At 40.4% G+C, this 16,407-nt stretch overlaps 1 pseudogene; it reads left to right on the top strand.

The window, feature by feature from the left end:
* The first annotated feature begins 3,445 nt into the window (after positions 1–3,445).
* LOC119570540 lies at positions 3,446–14,744 on the top strand (annotated as a pseudogene).
* Positions 14,745–16,407: the final 1,663 nt, after the last annotated feature.

Raw genomic sequence — 16,407 nt, 5'->3', positions numbered from 1 at the left:
CATCAAGACATCTCGCAGAGAACCAGAGGACTCACCTGATGACACGATCAACTGTCCCTAGAACTCTCTTACCATCCGATATATATCTGATATTTGCTGAGAATGCATTTTCTGAAATGGCATTAGGAAGGCAAATTCTTCCGAAAAGGAAATCTAAAGCAAATAGAAATTCCATGAAAGGCTTTTTCAATATCTATAGCTATAAATACTTCGCGAACAGTGTAATAAAGCAGCACACACACATACTATATGAACTTGTGGATATATATGTGTGTGTGCGTGTATTCATAGTTATGTGTATGTGTGAGTATACCCATGTTACGCACATATTTTATTTTATATATGTGTTTTTATATGTATAAATGTATATATATATATATATATATTATATATATTATATATATATATGTATATATATATGTATGTATATATATATATATATATATATATATATATATATATATATATATATATGTTTAAAAGGGGGATCATTCAGATGGTGGTTTTGTCCGAATACTTTGTGCGATTTTTATTTTTAGCGAGTTATTTATTTATTTATTTTTATAGCAGTAGCTCCTATATTTAGGTTCATAAGCTCTGACTAGGTGGATATGGCAGGTGGCGAAATCCCCATAATCATGTCGAATCAGTGTTAAATGACAAAAATATTCGCAACAATGCCAAGTGTCTCTCGTGCGACGCTTACTTACTCCTTAAAGTATAGGATTTTTCGAATAATTGATGAGAAGGATGCTTCGTCAGTGTCTAAAGAAATTCCCTCTCATTTTTTGTTAAAATGATGACACTACTATTCTTCATCACGCCTAGTAACTAAAAGCAATGATTCCTTGTTTCACGATTCCCCCCCTTTTCTGTATGTGTATGTCTGTCTCTTTTTTTCCCTTTCTTTTTCGCACTCTCTCTTTCACATCCTTCCTCCCTCACTCCTTCCCTCTTTCTCTTCTTCATGCCCCCCCCTCTCTTATCCCTTTCTTCCCTCCTCCCTATCTTTTATTCTCTCTCTCTCATTACCGCTCTCCCCTCCCTCTCTCATTCGCCTCCTTCCTCTCTCTCTTTCTCTCCTTTTTTTCCCTCACTCTATCTCACACACTCACTCACTTAGTCACCCGTACCCCCACCCCCACCCCCACACACGCACGCACTCACAGACATAAGCAACAGCTAAGAAAAAGCGGTCAATTTGCCTTGATTTTTGTACTAATATGCAGTTTCATTGAACTACCTAACATATTGTTTACAGTAATGCAACAAAACATATGATTGATATTCCACACACAAAATCTACATTTATGTTTATAACACATTACTTACATAATTGTAGGAAAAGTGATTATTTAATTATATATATATATATATATATATATATATATATATATATACATACATACATGCATGCATATATATATATATATATATATATATATATATATATATATATATATATATACATATAATGCATATATATACACGCACACACATACACATCATTTCACACACATAAATACACACACAGACACACACATATATATGTTTTTGTTTTTTTTAATGGTAGGTTCATGTTTGAGCCGCCGTGGGTCACAGCATGATACGCTGGGTGGGAGGGACCACACCCCTCCCCCTGCATTTCCATTTATGAAAGACGTTGCCAGAGGGTCATTCTGGGGGGAGGAGGACTGGCAAGGCCCACCTCCCCGAGCCGCCCATTTCCCAGGGTGGCTAGGGGGGGTAGGAGTTGGTACGAAGCCAGAGTGTGTCCACACGCCTTTGGGTCATAACTCCGTACCTCTGGGGCCTCCTGCTGCTCCGAGATCCCCCACAGATTTAGCCTGTGACCGCAAGGTGCCAGTTACCCATGGGGGGCCACGAGGAGGCACTGCAGAAGTCTTGATGATGGAGAGGCTGTGACCTGGCTTAAGGAATGGGATTATTCGAACAATTGATGAGAAGATGATTCGTCAGTCTAAAATTGACTCCCCCTTTTTAAAAGAAAAAAATGAAAAGATGATACTAGGGCTCTTAATCATTTATTATTTAACAAAGCGCCCATTCCCAGTAATTAAAATTACGATTTCTTGTTTCATGATTTATCTCCCCATTTCTCTCTTTGTGTGTGTACTCTGTCTCTCACTCTCTCCCTCTCTTCTTCCCCCCCCCTCTCTCTCTCTTTCCCTTTTTCCTCCTCCTTATCTCTGATTTTATTTTCTCTCATTACCCTTCTCCCTTCCCTCTTTCTCTCTCTCGCCTCCTTCCCATTCTCTCTCCTTTCATCTTCTCTCCTTTCTCTCCCCCCTCCCTCTCTCTTTTTCACCTCCCCCCCTCTCTTTTCTTCTTCTTTTTTCACTCTAACTCTAACACACCACGCACGCACTCACGGATATTCCCACTATTCAGAAAAAAAACAGTGTTTCTGTTGTTTCGGATAGCATGCGGTCAGTATGCATTCATTTTTGCACTGTAAACTAATATGCAACTGCATTGAAACCCATTCAAATATTGTTTAGAGTAATGCAACAAAAAGTTTGATTCATATTCCACATACACAAAATCTGCATTTATGCGTATGGCATATAACTTACTAATTTTATGAAAAACTATGAATATTGATCGAGCCATCGCACTGCTCAGTCCGAAACATCGCCACCGGTCGGGATGGATCGGACGATTTGAAAAATATATGTTATACATTATATAAAAAACATACATCTACATGTAAATGGATATGCATTTATATATGCAAGCATTCATTTATAAACATATGTTTATGTATGTATTTATGTATATTTTTTATACACACAATACACCCCACACACAAAACACACATATATACACATGCACACATACACATACACCTTACACACACTCACACATATTCCTACAAACGGATGTTCAGAAAAACTTGAATAAACTGCTGATGCATCTTTCTTTTCCTTTGAAATATACATGCAATCAACTGACATTGAAGATTTGCCGATAAACATATTTTGAATGGAAAATATATGTAAGAATGTTTTTACAGGTGATGCTGAAGTAGGGACTTTGAACAAGTTGTTTTTTTTTAAAGGTCGTGTGACACTGCTGGAACTATATAAGCCCAAGGACGATCTCACATCTCTGGTCGTATCTCTACTTGGTGGTGATTAAGTTCATACAGGACTCTCTCTTTACATCGTGATATTGAGTAACAGTGTAATATTTAAAATATTTATATAACATAAACAAATGCCCTTCTGTTGGGTTATTTCTATCTCGCACTTATAATAATCCACCTTTAGTTATTCTTTCTCTTCATTTCAACCTAAGATTATGACCATGGCGTGCTTTTCCTCAGTTCGTTACCTGTATTTTCCAGTGACTGCTTCATATATTTCATGATTTGTTAGCTTTCTATCACTTGATTAGTCCATTTTCTTTTTTAGATCACACCATGTTCACTTGGCTGATGCTGTCCTGCCTCTTGGGCTTCTTCCCTGGCTGAGCTTCAGGTATGGACACACTGTCGACATGCTTCTTGCTTTTTCTACTATATGTATTGCAGATGAGATACTACATGATCCTTGAAAAGCTATTTCTCATGTGAAATATCGCTATTACAAAATATGGCCGTTTCTTTTGTTAGGATTACCAAGTATGTTACAAGGGAAAGCAGTGTCGCTGAAAAAAAATGCATGAAAGTGGATGTAGACCGCCTTGCCATGAAAGTTCACTTCCACATGCCTGAATCGGACGACTTCGATGATGTGGAGACTCTGGAGGATTATAGCGTAGTAAGTATTACTTGTCAGGTTATCACGGAGTGCACGATATATTGAAATACAAATTTTATGTGCTTTATATTTTGATTTTGCTGAATTGAAAGTGCATAAGAAATTCTTCTATAAGTAAAATTGTATAGAGACTCCTATGATAAGCATAAATACCTAAAATTCAATGTACTTCGTAGGGTCTAGCAGCATCCCGAGTGTATCGCAGGAGGCGTGCTACGTGAGGCGACTCGTTAAATCTTTCGAGCAACAAGTAGCTTTCATCAAAGGCCATCAGGATGATGGCATGAGGGTTGAGTCTGACGTCAGAGTTTCCGCTGTTTCCCTCGACAATCCTGAGGAAGAGATCGGTTCGGATCTTTTCCAACTTCTGTGGCGACCTTCCCGTTTACAAACTGGTGAGTGAAGAAACAGAGTGAGAGTGTGCAAGACCGTCGTCAAGTCAGCGTGACTTTCACTCGCTGCGTCCTGTTGTGTTTCATTCCCACCTGCTTCACCACCACGCTCACGCTTCCCACTGGGGGCACCATAACCTTCGGCTGGTTCTTCTTTTGGGTAAATGATTGTTTAAGGAACATTGTTCATCTTGTAATTTAGGGAAAAGAAATCTCTTTTACCTATCTCGATCATGTACACTCATTTTTGATTAAAATTTACTGCATTCCAACATGTCTTAAATGTACCTTTTATATAGAAACGTTGGCGTATATAGAGACATAAGCGCACGTGTGTGTGTATATTTTGAGAGAAACACTGCTGCACTATGAATTGATAACGAACGTATTTCCTTGTTATACAAGGAAACACGTTGATTTTCATTTGTCATTTTGTTATTTCATCCTACCCACAGCATATATAATACAACTATACGAACATATACAAACACATCCTCAAACGCACACGTACAAAGTATACTCTTTAAGTCCGTATATACAAATGTCGTTACATTTAAGTGAAATATTTAACACGGATAAACAGAAACCACTAACCTCTCGGTGGCCAATCAAACAAAAAATAAAAATGTCTGTCAGTCCGGAATAACCCAAAATACATACTGATTGATAGTAGTGTCACCCAACGGCATCTTTCGCGGCTTTAAACAATGTGCTTCAATTTAGCCATAAAATCTATATTAGTAGACTACTGAAATAAAAGTATTGAGTACAGTTATTTCAATCATAAGTAAATTCGTCCTCTTCGACAATAAGGCGTATATAAATGTCTTTGAAAGAAGAGTATAATTTATGCACCAGATGTTACAAAATATTTACGCAAAATGCAATATGGCTTTCCTTTCAATGTATATATATATATATATATATATATATATATATATATATATATATATATATATATATATATATGCATGTGTGTGTGTGTGTGTGTGTGTGTGTGTGTGTGTGTGCGTATACACACATGTGTATATATTATATATATTGTACATGTGTGTCTGTCTTTCTGTATATATATATGCATACACACACACATATATATGCATGTGTGTGTTTCTGTGTGTGTTTAGTGTCTATCTATCTATCTTTCTATACATATACACACACATATATGTTCGTGTGTGTGTGTGTAGCTTATATATAATATATATATATATATTTATATATTTACATATCTGTAAATACATATTGCTACAAACCCAGGTAGTTTGCGAGGTGGTTTACCCCTGCATTAGGTGGTTCAGGCGAGGGGTTGCCGTCGCGAACCCATCACGCCCATGTGCGGAATATAAATGAAAGCATGAATAAAGATTATAAATAAAAGCATGGATAGGGATTATGTATGAATACCTATAAATGTTAATTTTATACAGAAATCTTAGTTATAGAGTTATGGAAATTAAATAAAGTAAATGAAACGTATATCACATTTCACTCGCTAATAGTCTTTGTTATGGATAGGTACCCACGTATCAGGCCAAGATGATATTAAGTACTGGGCTTCTAGCTTGTTCAAAGCATAATGAAATATTCGCAAGCACTCTGATTTACTTGTATAATTGTTTCATCATACTGAACTCTTTCCATGTTGAAACTAGTAAGGAACATAAACTGAAGCGGCGGCAAAGAGCTGCAAAATTCCTACTTTTCTCAACCCAAAAAAGGATAAGCACACCATATCTGAAAACACAGAAACATTTTTATATGTGTTTGTGCCTATTTATATATACATGTGAATATACTGTACGTGTGTGTGCTATGTTACATAAACCGACGTATATGCACACATAAAAGTAGAAATTTGATATATGTGTTTATGTGTGTTTGTATACAGAAAAGTATGAAAAGTCAAATGAGGAAAGAATCTATGGACATGCGAAATTTATAGAAAACTTTGCCTCCACGTCAGAAGTTCTCGTTTCCCTAAGCTACTGGGGGATTAAGGTATGTCAGCATTACTATGTAATTCTGCATGTATATGTGTTCATCTGTTTATATATGTCTCGGTATATATATATATATATATATATATATATATATATATATATATATATATATTATGTATGTTTAAATGATATGAATGAGAATGAATATCTTCACAATAGAAGACATGTATTTCACCGGTATCGATTATATCTTCGTCAGAAATACATGTATTTTTGACGAAGATATAATCGAAACCGGTCAAATACATCTCTTGTATTGTGAAGATGTTTACTCTCATTCATACCTTTTATACATTTGTCAACATGAATGCAATATATATATATATATATATATATATATATATATATATATATATATATATATATATATATATGTGTGTGTGTGTGTGTGTGTGTGTGTGTGTGTGTGTTTGTATTATATATATATATATGTATTCTTTCTCTCTTACTTTATCCACAGACAGGTGCACAAACGGTTTATATTGTAAATGTAAATATATGATTTATTTCGTTTCACTATTCTCTTCATCATAACGTCGTCACCATCACGTTATGAAATGTGACGAACAAACATACATATGTATGTGTATGTGGATGTTTATACGTACTATATGAATGTATGGATACATACACTATGTGTATATATGTAAGCATGTTATCGACGGACGGTTAGCTAAGTTGTAAATGTCAGACTCCAGTAGAATTAAGTTACCGAAACCCTACGAAACTCACTACTCTCCTTGTGACCTAACATACTCCCTCACTTGTGGTAGCGTTTTGGTCCGATACTGGCCAAGGCAATTAGTCAGAAAGAGAAACACGGTTAAGAGTTCATATGCATGCATGTGCATGTGTAAGTGTATATGTGTCTATGAATATATTGTCCGTGGATTGGTCCAAGTATATAAAATACAAGTTCTCAGTTTACACTTTATACGAGATGTATAAAGGTTATAAAATAATTTTTTTATGTTCAGTATGTGTACAAGGGTTTCTTTAGAGGGAAAATTGTAAGTATCTCCTTTTCTTTATACGAATGCCCTGAGTTATTTCCCGAGCTGTTGTGCTTGAGTGAGAAAAAGGGGCGTGTCTTTCCTCCAACACCTGGCATGGGACACGGTGCTCTCCTGTATACTAGTAAGTCGCTAGCAAGACAATATTCACTCTATGCGGAAGTGCAAACAGGGCAGTGTTATTCTTAATAATCATGTCTGTAATCTCTTTCCAGCCTTCTTTTGCACAAAATCCATCTCCCATACTGGAGCCCAAACAGAAATATTTTCACCTAGTAAATGAAGAGGAAGTGGCAAGTTGGTCCTGAACCGCCACTAAAGAAAATAAATGGAAGAACAGAAACCCAAAAAAATTAAGAATCTATTTTTTTTGTGTGTGAAACCATTGTATTTATTTTGAATACCCCCCCAATCCCTTGCCCGTTGTTGTCGTGGGGGGGCTTAGGAGGCGGAGACTGGAACCCAATGATGGGGAACTCCCCAACCTTGGGACTCAGCCCTCGACTCAACTAATTTTGCATGGTCTTTTTTTTTTTTTCCCACTTTTCGTTTCTGTCCCTTCACTAAACCCTTCTGCTATCCACCTCCTAAGGTGTGAGAGCCGTGCTGAAAGGATGAAAGGCTGACTTTGTGCCAGTCCTGAACGGCCTGAGGGAGCCATGGCACGGTATTCCCCTGATTTAGTTACCTAGCCCTTACCCCTCAAGGGGACCCTGAGGGGTGGACTGTTTTTATCCCCAACATAATCCAGGCTTATCATGGCCAGTAATGAAAACCTATCCCCACTATTAGGGGCAATGAGGCTTGCCCCTTTATCAAATAGCCCCAACGATGTAAACCCACCCGATTCCCTGACCCCAGGCTCTCCTTTGACCACGGCTCCGAACACTGCAATAACTACCCCCTCATCAATGCCTACTAGTACAGTAGCCAACAATCAACCCTTAAGGAACATTTCCATTATCCCAGCATGCTCAACTTCAACATCTCTACCCCCACAACCTCCAACATCAACCACCCCATCCTCCCTTATTAATACCTTACAGCCTTATTGCCCACCTCTCCAAAACACTACCTCCCTCAACACTACTCCATCTTCGTCACGCCCCCGCCCTTCTCTACCCCTATCTCTACAACAATCTTGAATACTCTCTTTAGCGCAGCCAAATGGGACCGATTTTTCGTGATCCCTCCCACAGCTCCCTACTCTGACAACACCCTTCTCTTCCAACAATGTCTCCAAAAACAAGTAGGTAAAGTCTCTTTCCGTAGCCGACCCGACCGCTCCCGTCTTGTCACAGTAACATCCGAAAACCAAGCTATAGCATTAACAAAACTAACTGACCTGTATGGTAACCCCATCCTTGCAGAACCCCATCCAACCCTCAATACTTGCACCGGAACAGTTTCAATCTCCCCAGCAAACTGCCCAATCTATGACAAAGATTGGTCAGATTGTGGGGAAGACCTACTTGCCTGTCTCACAGACTATGATGCAACATCAGTACAATGCTACTCCATCCCTCCCAGAGGTCATCAAAGAAACCACTAACATAGCCAAAATTACCTTCCGTAGACATGACCTTCCCTTACGTCTACATAGGAGGAGAATCCCTCCCTGTCGTCCATACCAACCTCCTCCACGTCAGTGCCAAATTGTTGGCGTCTAGGACACCCAGCCAAACATTGCCGTTCCACAGCCAGATGCCCACTATGTGCCCAACCTGGCCATACCCGATCTAACTGCTCTGCACAATCACGCACATGTGCCAACTGTGGCGGCCCCCATAATGTATTTTATAGGGGCTGTCCCACCTACAAATTTGAGTCTGAGGTAGCAACTCTCAGATTCAAACTTGGACTCACACTACGTGAAACCAGACAGGAAGCACGTCGACGTGGTTTCTCTCTTACTCCTTACTCCAGTAATACTGCTCATTCTACCAAATCTCCTAAACCCACCCCCCCTACATCTAAATGCCCCTCTTCTACCTCCTACCTTCCTCAGTCAAACTCTTTTGCCATCCTAAATCCAGACACTCCAATCTCTACTACAGATACTCCAATCACCACTACAACCCCAACACCTTCCCCTCTCCCTCCTCGCACTACCCGTAACAGACAGAACAAACGCTCCACCCCTTCTTCCCCTACCACACAATCACCTCCACCTTCCTTTGCCCCTATGCTTGAGACACCAGTCCTCTCTTCCCCCCCTCACAAGAAATCCTTTATCCCCCGAAACTCCCCAACCAACTCCTCAGAAGAAACTATTGAAAATATTCAAGATTACTTAATGAAAACTGACACTCAACCTCCAAATCTTACAACTGCTCCTTCCACACTCCAAGTAACTGCTGATATCCATCCTCCTCCTAACGATATCCCCCCTACACCCTATCCTCCTACCCCCTCCCAACACAGCTCATCCCCCCCGACCCCAACCCCGCCCACATTAACCCTCCTACCATCCCCTCTATCCTTCCACTCCCTCCTGGATACCACGTGCATCCCTTATGTCACAAGTATCCCCTTCCTCAGACCCTCCATCTCCTAATACCCCTCCTAGTAGAACACCAACTCCCACACCTCTCCCATCTCAGACCTCTCAATCCTTATCCCACCCTCTAGCTGCTTCACCCCCAAAATCTCCAACACGTACTACAATCTATATCACTAAAGTATAACTATCCTTCATTGGAATATTCGCGGTTTCCGCTCCCACAGACCTGACCTTCGTCATATCCTTTCCTCTTATAACCCATCTATAGTATGCCTTCAAGAGACCTTTCTTACACATCCTCCAATACCAATCCCCAATTATCATTTTGTCTCTTCCCCACATTCCCTTTATGTCTCGTCCATACTTATCAATCAGAAAACACCTTATGTCACACCTCCCTTTCAAACCAATGTCCCTTGTACAGTTATTCGTATCTTCCTTCATCGTTGGATCACAGTGATTTCAGTCTACTTCTCCCCTTCCCACCCCATTGACTTTGTTGCTTTTGAAAATCTTATTTCCCAACTTCAACCAACTCATAGTTGGTGACTTTAACTGCTGCCACACTCTTTGGGGTGATTCTATCACAAACTCCCGAGGCCGATCTCTAGAGCGCTTTCTCTTCACAGCTGACCTTACTATTTTAAATTCAGATCCCCCCAAACACTTTGATACACGCACGCAATCTTTTTCATGCATTGACCTCTCTCTATGCTCCCCTTCTCTTCATTTAGATTTCCACTGGTCAGTCTTAGACCACTTCCCCTATAGTGACCACTTTCCAGCTCTCCTTTTTCCTACTTCATACGTACCACTTCCTAACTCCCCACACTGGTGCTTTGATAGAGCCGACTGGCATACTTTCACTTCACTCTCTGCTATTCATACCCCTCCATCCTCCCTCACCTCCATTTCAGAAATGATACAGTGTTTCACAAAAACAGTCTTAAGAGCTGCACATACAGCTATCCCTCGAACCTCAAGACCATATACCTCCAATGTGTTCCATGGTGGATTCTGATTGCACTAAAGCACTTCGCTTAAAACATGCAGCCTGGAACAGTTACCGCTACAAAAGAGGTACTCCAAATCAACTATCAGCCCTTATCTCCTTTAAAAGAGCATCTGCCTATCTTCGTCGTACAATCCGGAATAGTAAAACAAATAGCTGGCAAAATTATGTTTCATCAATTGCATCCTCTACATCTATCTCAAATGTTTGGCGCCGAATCCATAAACTATCAGGCAAACATCCCTCCCATCCTGCCCCCGTCCTCCATATTCGAGATACCCTCATTTCTGATTCTCTCCAAGTCGCTAATGAACTGGGTGATTATTTCAGCCAGGTCAGTAGTGGTTCTCACCTTTCTCCACACTTCTCTTCTATTAAGACCGCCAGAGAACGTACCCCCATTATCTTCACCCCATCCTCAGCTGAATCCTTTAATGCTCCATTTTCTTCCTCTGAACTCATTGCTGCCCTACAGTCGTGCCGCAACACTCATGAAGGCCCTGACGGTATTCACTACCGTATGCTCCGGCATCTCCCATCTTCCTCCTTATCCTTCCTATTAAAAATTTACAACCACATATGGACATCAGGAAATTTTCCTTCTAATTGGCAAGAAGCTCTTATCCTTCCCTTCCTGAAACCCAATAAATCGGGTACCCTCCCTCAAGACTATCGCCCCATCGCACTAACTAACTGCTTGTGCAAACTGTTAGAGCGAATGGTGAACTTCCGCTTAATGTGGTATCTTGAATCTCACAATCTTCTCTCTCCTTCCCAATTCGGTTTTCGCCGTGCCAGAAGCACAGCTGACCCCCTTGCTCATTTTGAGACATATATTACATCTGCATTTGCACGCCATGAATCCGTAATAGCTATATTTTTTGATCTGGAAAAAGCATATGATACGACATGGCGGTACCATATTCTCCAACAATTGTCCTCTCTAGGCATACGTGGAACGCACTTTCCAGGTCAAAATTGCCTCTGCCACATCATCTTCCTTTCCTCAAATCGAAGGTGTCCCACAAGGCAGTGTGCTCACTACCACTTTATTCCTTCTTGCTGTTAATGATATTGTCTCAGTTTTACCACCAGGAGCCCGGTCATCACTATATGTTGATGATTTAACCAACTATGCCTCTGGCACATCCATACCAACCTCTACCAATTTCTTCAATCTGCAATCTCATCAGTATCTTCCTGGGCCACAAACCATGGCTTCCGCTTTTCTACCTCTAAATCTTTCTCCATCCTTTTCTCTCGCTCACGTGTAGGACCCCCACCCCCACTCTTCCTATATGGCACTCCACTCCAAAGCCGTTCCTCTGGCAAATTCCTATGTGTCATTTTTGACTCCAAACTGTCCTGGCGAGACCATATTCTACACATTAAAGAAAAAGCTCTCCGCCGCCTTCGAATCTTAAAAACTCTATCCCATATATCATGGGGCTCTGATCGCAAAACTCTCCTTCATCTTCATGTAACTTTGATCCTCTCCACTCTTGATTATGGATGCCATATCTACTCCTCTGCCTCAACTTCTCTCCTTGCCCATCTTGATACAATCCATCACTGTGGTCTTCGCTTAGCACTAGGCGCCTTTCGCTCCTCCCCAGTTGAGAGCCTGTACACTGAATCAAGCATACCATCTGTATCTCGACGTCGTGCCCTTCTCTCTCTCCGATGCTATGTTCGATTCCACCAATTTTCCCTCACTAAACTAACTATCCCACAACCCCTACTTCTTACCTTAGCTTCATCTCCACAATTACCTACTCCTTTCTCCACTCGCATGTATACCCTCCTATCCCATTCCCCTTTCCCCCATCTCCAACCTCTCCTGTTCTCTGTCCATTCCGTCCCTCCATGGCTTATACCTCACCCCCATATTTGCTCTTCTGTTTTCCCCAACCCACCAAAATCAAATATCCCTCCTACTATCCTTCTCACCCATTTCCTTGACCATGTCTCCACTCATTCCTCTTGTATTCACGTATATACTGATGGCTCCAAATCCACCTCCGGTGCTGGTTTTGCAGTAATCTTCCCAACTCGTACTTTCAAATATTCCCTTCCTCCTGAATCCAGTGTCCTTACTACAGAACTGTAATGCACTCCTTTGTTGCTCTAAAACACATATACTCACTCTCCTCTTCCTCTTTTACAATTTTTACTGACTCCGTAACTCATTAACTCTCATAAAGTCAATACACACCACCAACCCCCTTGTTTGTAAGATCCAGAACTGGTTGTTCTACCTGTCCACACGCCATAAAACAATCAAATTTTGCTGGGTGCCCAGCCATGTTGGAATCCCCGGCAATGAACAGGCAGATACACTAGCACGCCACGCCGCTATGTCCACATCATACCAACCACGCTTCCTCACGTATCCCACCACGGATTATTACCCACACTTTAAGACCTTCTTGTATAATCGATGGCAATCTTTTTGGTCAAGCGTCCGCACTAATGAATTACATTCTGTAAAACAATCAATCTCCTCCTGGTCAGCTCCATTTCATCGGAACAGACGTTGGGAGACCGCTCTCGCCCGCTTACGCATTGGCCACACCCGTCTAACACACTCCTATCTGATGTCACAATCTGATCCACGCTTATGTTCCTTATGTAATGTTCCCCTTTCAATCCCACACATCCTATTGTCATGCCCACGTTTTGAAGCAACCCGTACCATCCTATTGTCATCTTTTTGAATCCTCCCTTCACCGACCTCCTAACCTATCAGACATCCTTACAGAATCCCACACTTTCTGCTTCAACAACCTATTCTCTTTCCTCAAACGCATACATGTCCTTCATCTAATCTAACTCCTTACCACACCCGACCCTAACCCTTTCACTCACCAATTCCTTTGCCCAGCTTAGACAACTAATCACTAACTCAACCACCCTTCCGTAACATTAACTATAGTGCTACATGACCTTAGATGTCTAGCACATTTATCGTGCTTTTAACCATTTACCCTTTTACCATTTATTTTGAATATATTATGTTATTTTATTTATGTATATTTCTTACCCTAAAATATTGCTAAATAGAAATGATGCATATAGGATCGAGAAAAATATTGAAAGACTATGAAACGAGCTGATCTGTCATTCAAATAACAAAGAACTTACATATATGTATGTGTGTTTGTGTTCGAATGTGTGTGCCTGCGTGTATGTGTGCATCTGCATATGTATACGTGTTATGTATTCGTATTATGAGTACGTGTACGTGTATGTGATCATGTAGGTGTAGGTCTGTGTGTATGTGTAAATGTGCATGTGTGTGTGCGTGTATGTGTGTATATGTATGTGTGTGCGTGCGTGTATGTGTGTGTGTACGTGTATATATACGTGTGCGTGTATTTGTACACGTATGTGTGTATTTGTGCGTGTGAATGAGGGTAACTATGTAAGGCTTTGTACGCGTTTGTGTGAGTGAAGACGAATGTAGTTACGTGAAAATATGCGTGTGAACATGTCATTATTTATAGATATTACTTTGCACATTAACATATAGAGACTCGATCATCAGCTCTCATTTCAAACCACTTCATTTATGATCAGTGTAAAACACGTTGTTTGGGCTTTTACTGCTGAACCACATATTCCGTTTAATTCTACTTCCTGTTACAGCACTTCCGTTTATTGAAAATGAACTCAAAGGGAAAGAATAAATATCGGAAAAAAATTAAAGGGTGAGTTCTGGTGGTTTGCCAGGAGGATGTACATATATACAACCTATTATGATTTTCATTACGTTTTCGTATCATGTCGCAGGCCAAAGATATTATCCGCCGTCCGTTACAAAGTTGGGTAATGATATAAAAAAAAAAAAAGAGCGACAGTGACGTGGCCGCCAGCCCAAGCCTCCATTCTCTCTGTGTCTGTGGCGGGTCAGGTGTGCATCCTCACCTTCGCGGCATTTTTTTTTTCTGGGCAACTATTTGTGCTTTATTTCTAGACAGTCAAAATACTTATTTTGTACTTCTTTCTTCTATTTTTTACAGTGGTTTCGGTGTAGAGCGTGGTATCCTGTGCAGGTGTTTTGTCTCCAGTTGGTTCTTGCGCCTGTGCAGTACTGTTGCTGCTTTGCCTCATCTTTTTTTAATTAGTCTGTGGCTGCAGCTGCTCGTGCATGCATGTCAGATTGCAAATCTGATCACGACACATCGACTTATATATATATATTTATTTATTTATATATACATATATATACATATATATACATATATATATTATATTATATATATATGGATGTATATATTTCATATATAAGTATATATACATTCACACAGACAAAAAAAAAAAAAAAAAATTAAAACTGTTGGATAGGGTTGACCAAAGTATTGATATTGCTTTTACTAGTTTCTTTTATTTGTCTCTCCGTACACTCACAATTTCATCATCACTTTGGAAGATCAAGCATTCTTCATATCCTGGATGGACTTGTTAATCTGCACCTTCACGTTGGAAGACATGGTTTTCTTCCACGATCTCTCGCAAAGCCTTCCTGAAGCCGGCGCTGTGAACGTCTTCTATCATTGCCGTCCAAGTTGCTTGCACTTTCAAGCCGGTCATGACCCGATCTTGCAGTGTAGCTGGCGATGTTCTGAGGCAAAAGGTTTAACAAGTTGATCTGGATGTCGGCGAACAGCTTGTCCACACGTTCTACAACTTGACCAGAAACAGTCTGTGCTGGAGCTTCTCCAACACCAGCAAAGGTTACCGTGTGGGTCGGCGTTGGCACGAGCGTTTTCTACGACAACCGAACCGGTGAGCACACTCAAAAAAAATACATAATTAAGTCACAATCAGACACTATGTATTGAGTTTTTTTTAAAGAAATAGAATATAAATGTCTGAGTGATTTCCCTTCAAAAATTTAAAGTTAATGAGTTGAACAAGTTAATGCATATCTCATACAACCTTTCTTTTCATTGATCTCCTACCTGATCAGCGTTGAAGGAAGCGGACTTGGAGCGGCGCAGGGAACAGAGTCCAGTCACGTTGGCCTAGTGATCTGAAGTTCTCGGAGCTGCTTCCGTCAGAGTTAACTTGGAAGGGCAGGTTTGACTCTCCGTTCTGCCGTTCTTGGGAAACACACCATCCTAGTGTTCCCGCCAAAGAAAAATTGAAAGTCAGTAAATGAAATGGATGATAAGGAATGGTAACAACCAATTGAAATGAAAAGTAAACAATCATTATAACAATGGAACTTTTATAACAGAATATTACTCCATGGTATGCGATAGCTCCTTCGAGCACTGCGTCGAGTATCTGGTTGGGCGTGGTAGGGTTGGCGACGGCGCGAGGCAAGATGGGCGAGAGTCCCCGCCTTCAGCAGGGAATAGCCCTACTGGTCGACCCTTGGTTGGGCGTGCCACAACATGGCCAGAGCCACTGCCATACTCACGATCCTCAACATGTACGTCTGTACAAATATGGTCATAGCAACAAAAAACTCTTCTAAGATTATAATAGTTAAATAATAAACACATATATATTCATCAACTCATCTGGCCAGAAGACTCACCGAAAGGTTCGGTGAACTGTCCCCTTGAACTCTCCTACCCTCCATATATATTTATATATTTGCTGAGAATGCATTTTCTGAAATGACATTTCTGAAAATCTTTCGAAAAGAAAATCTATTATGAAAAAAAAATTCAATGAAAGGCTTTTTT

Source organism: Penaeus monodon, unplaced genomic scaffold (assembly GCF_015228065.2).
Source record: "Penaeus monodon isolate SGIC_2016 unplaced genomic scaffold, NSTDA_Pmon_1 PmonScaffold_3075, whole genome shotgun sequence".
NCBI lineage: Eukaryota > Metazoa > Arthropoda > Malacostraca > Decapoda > Penaeidae > Penaeus > Penaeus monodon.
Note: the sequence above shows the minus strand (reverse complement) of the source record. Positions and strands in the feature narration are given on the sequence as shown.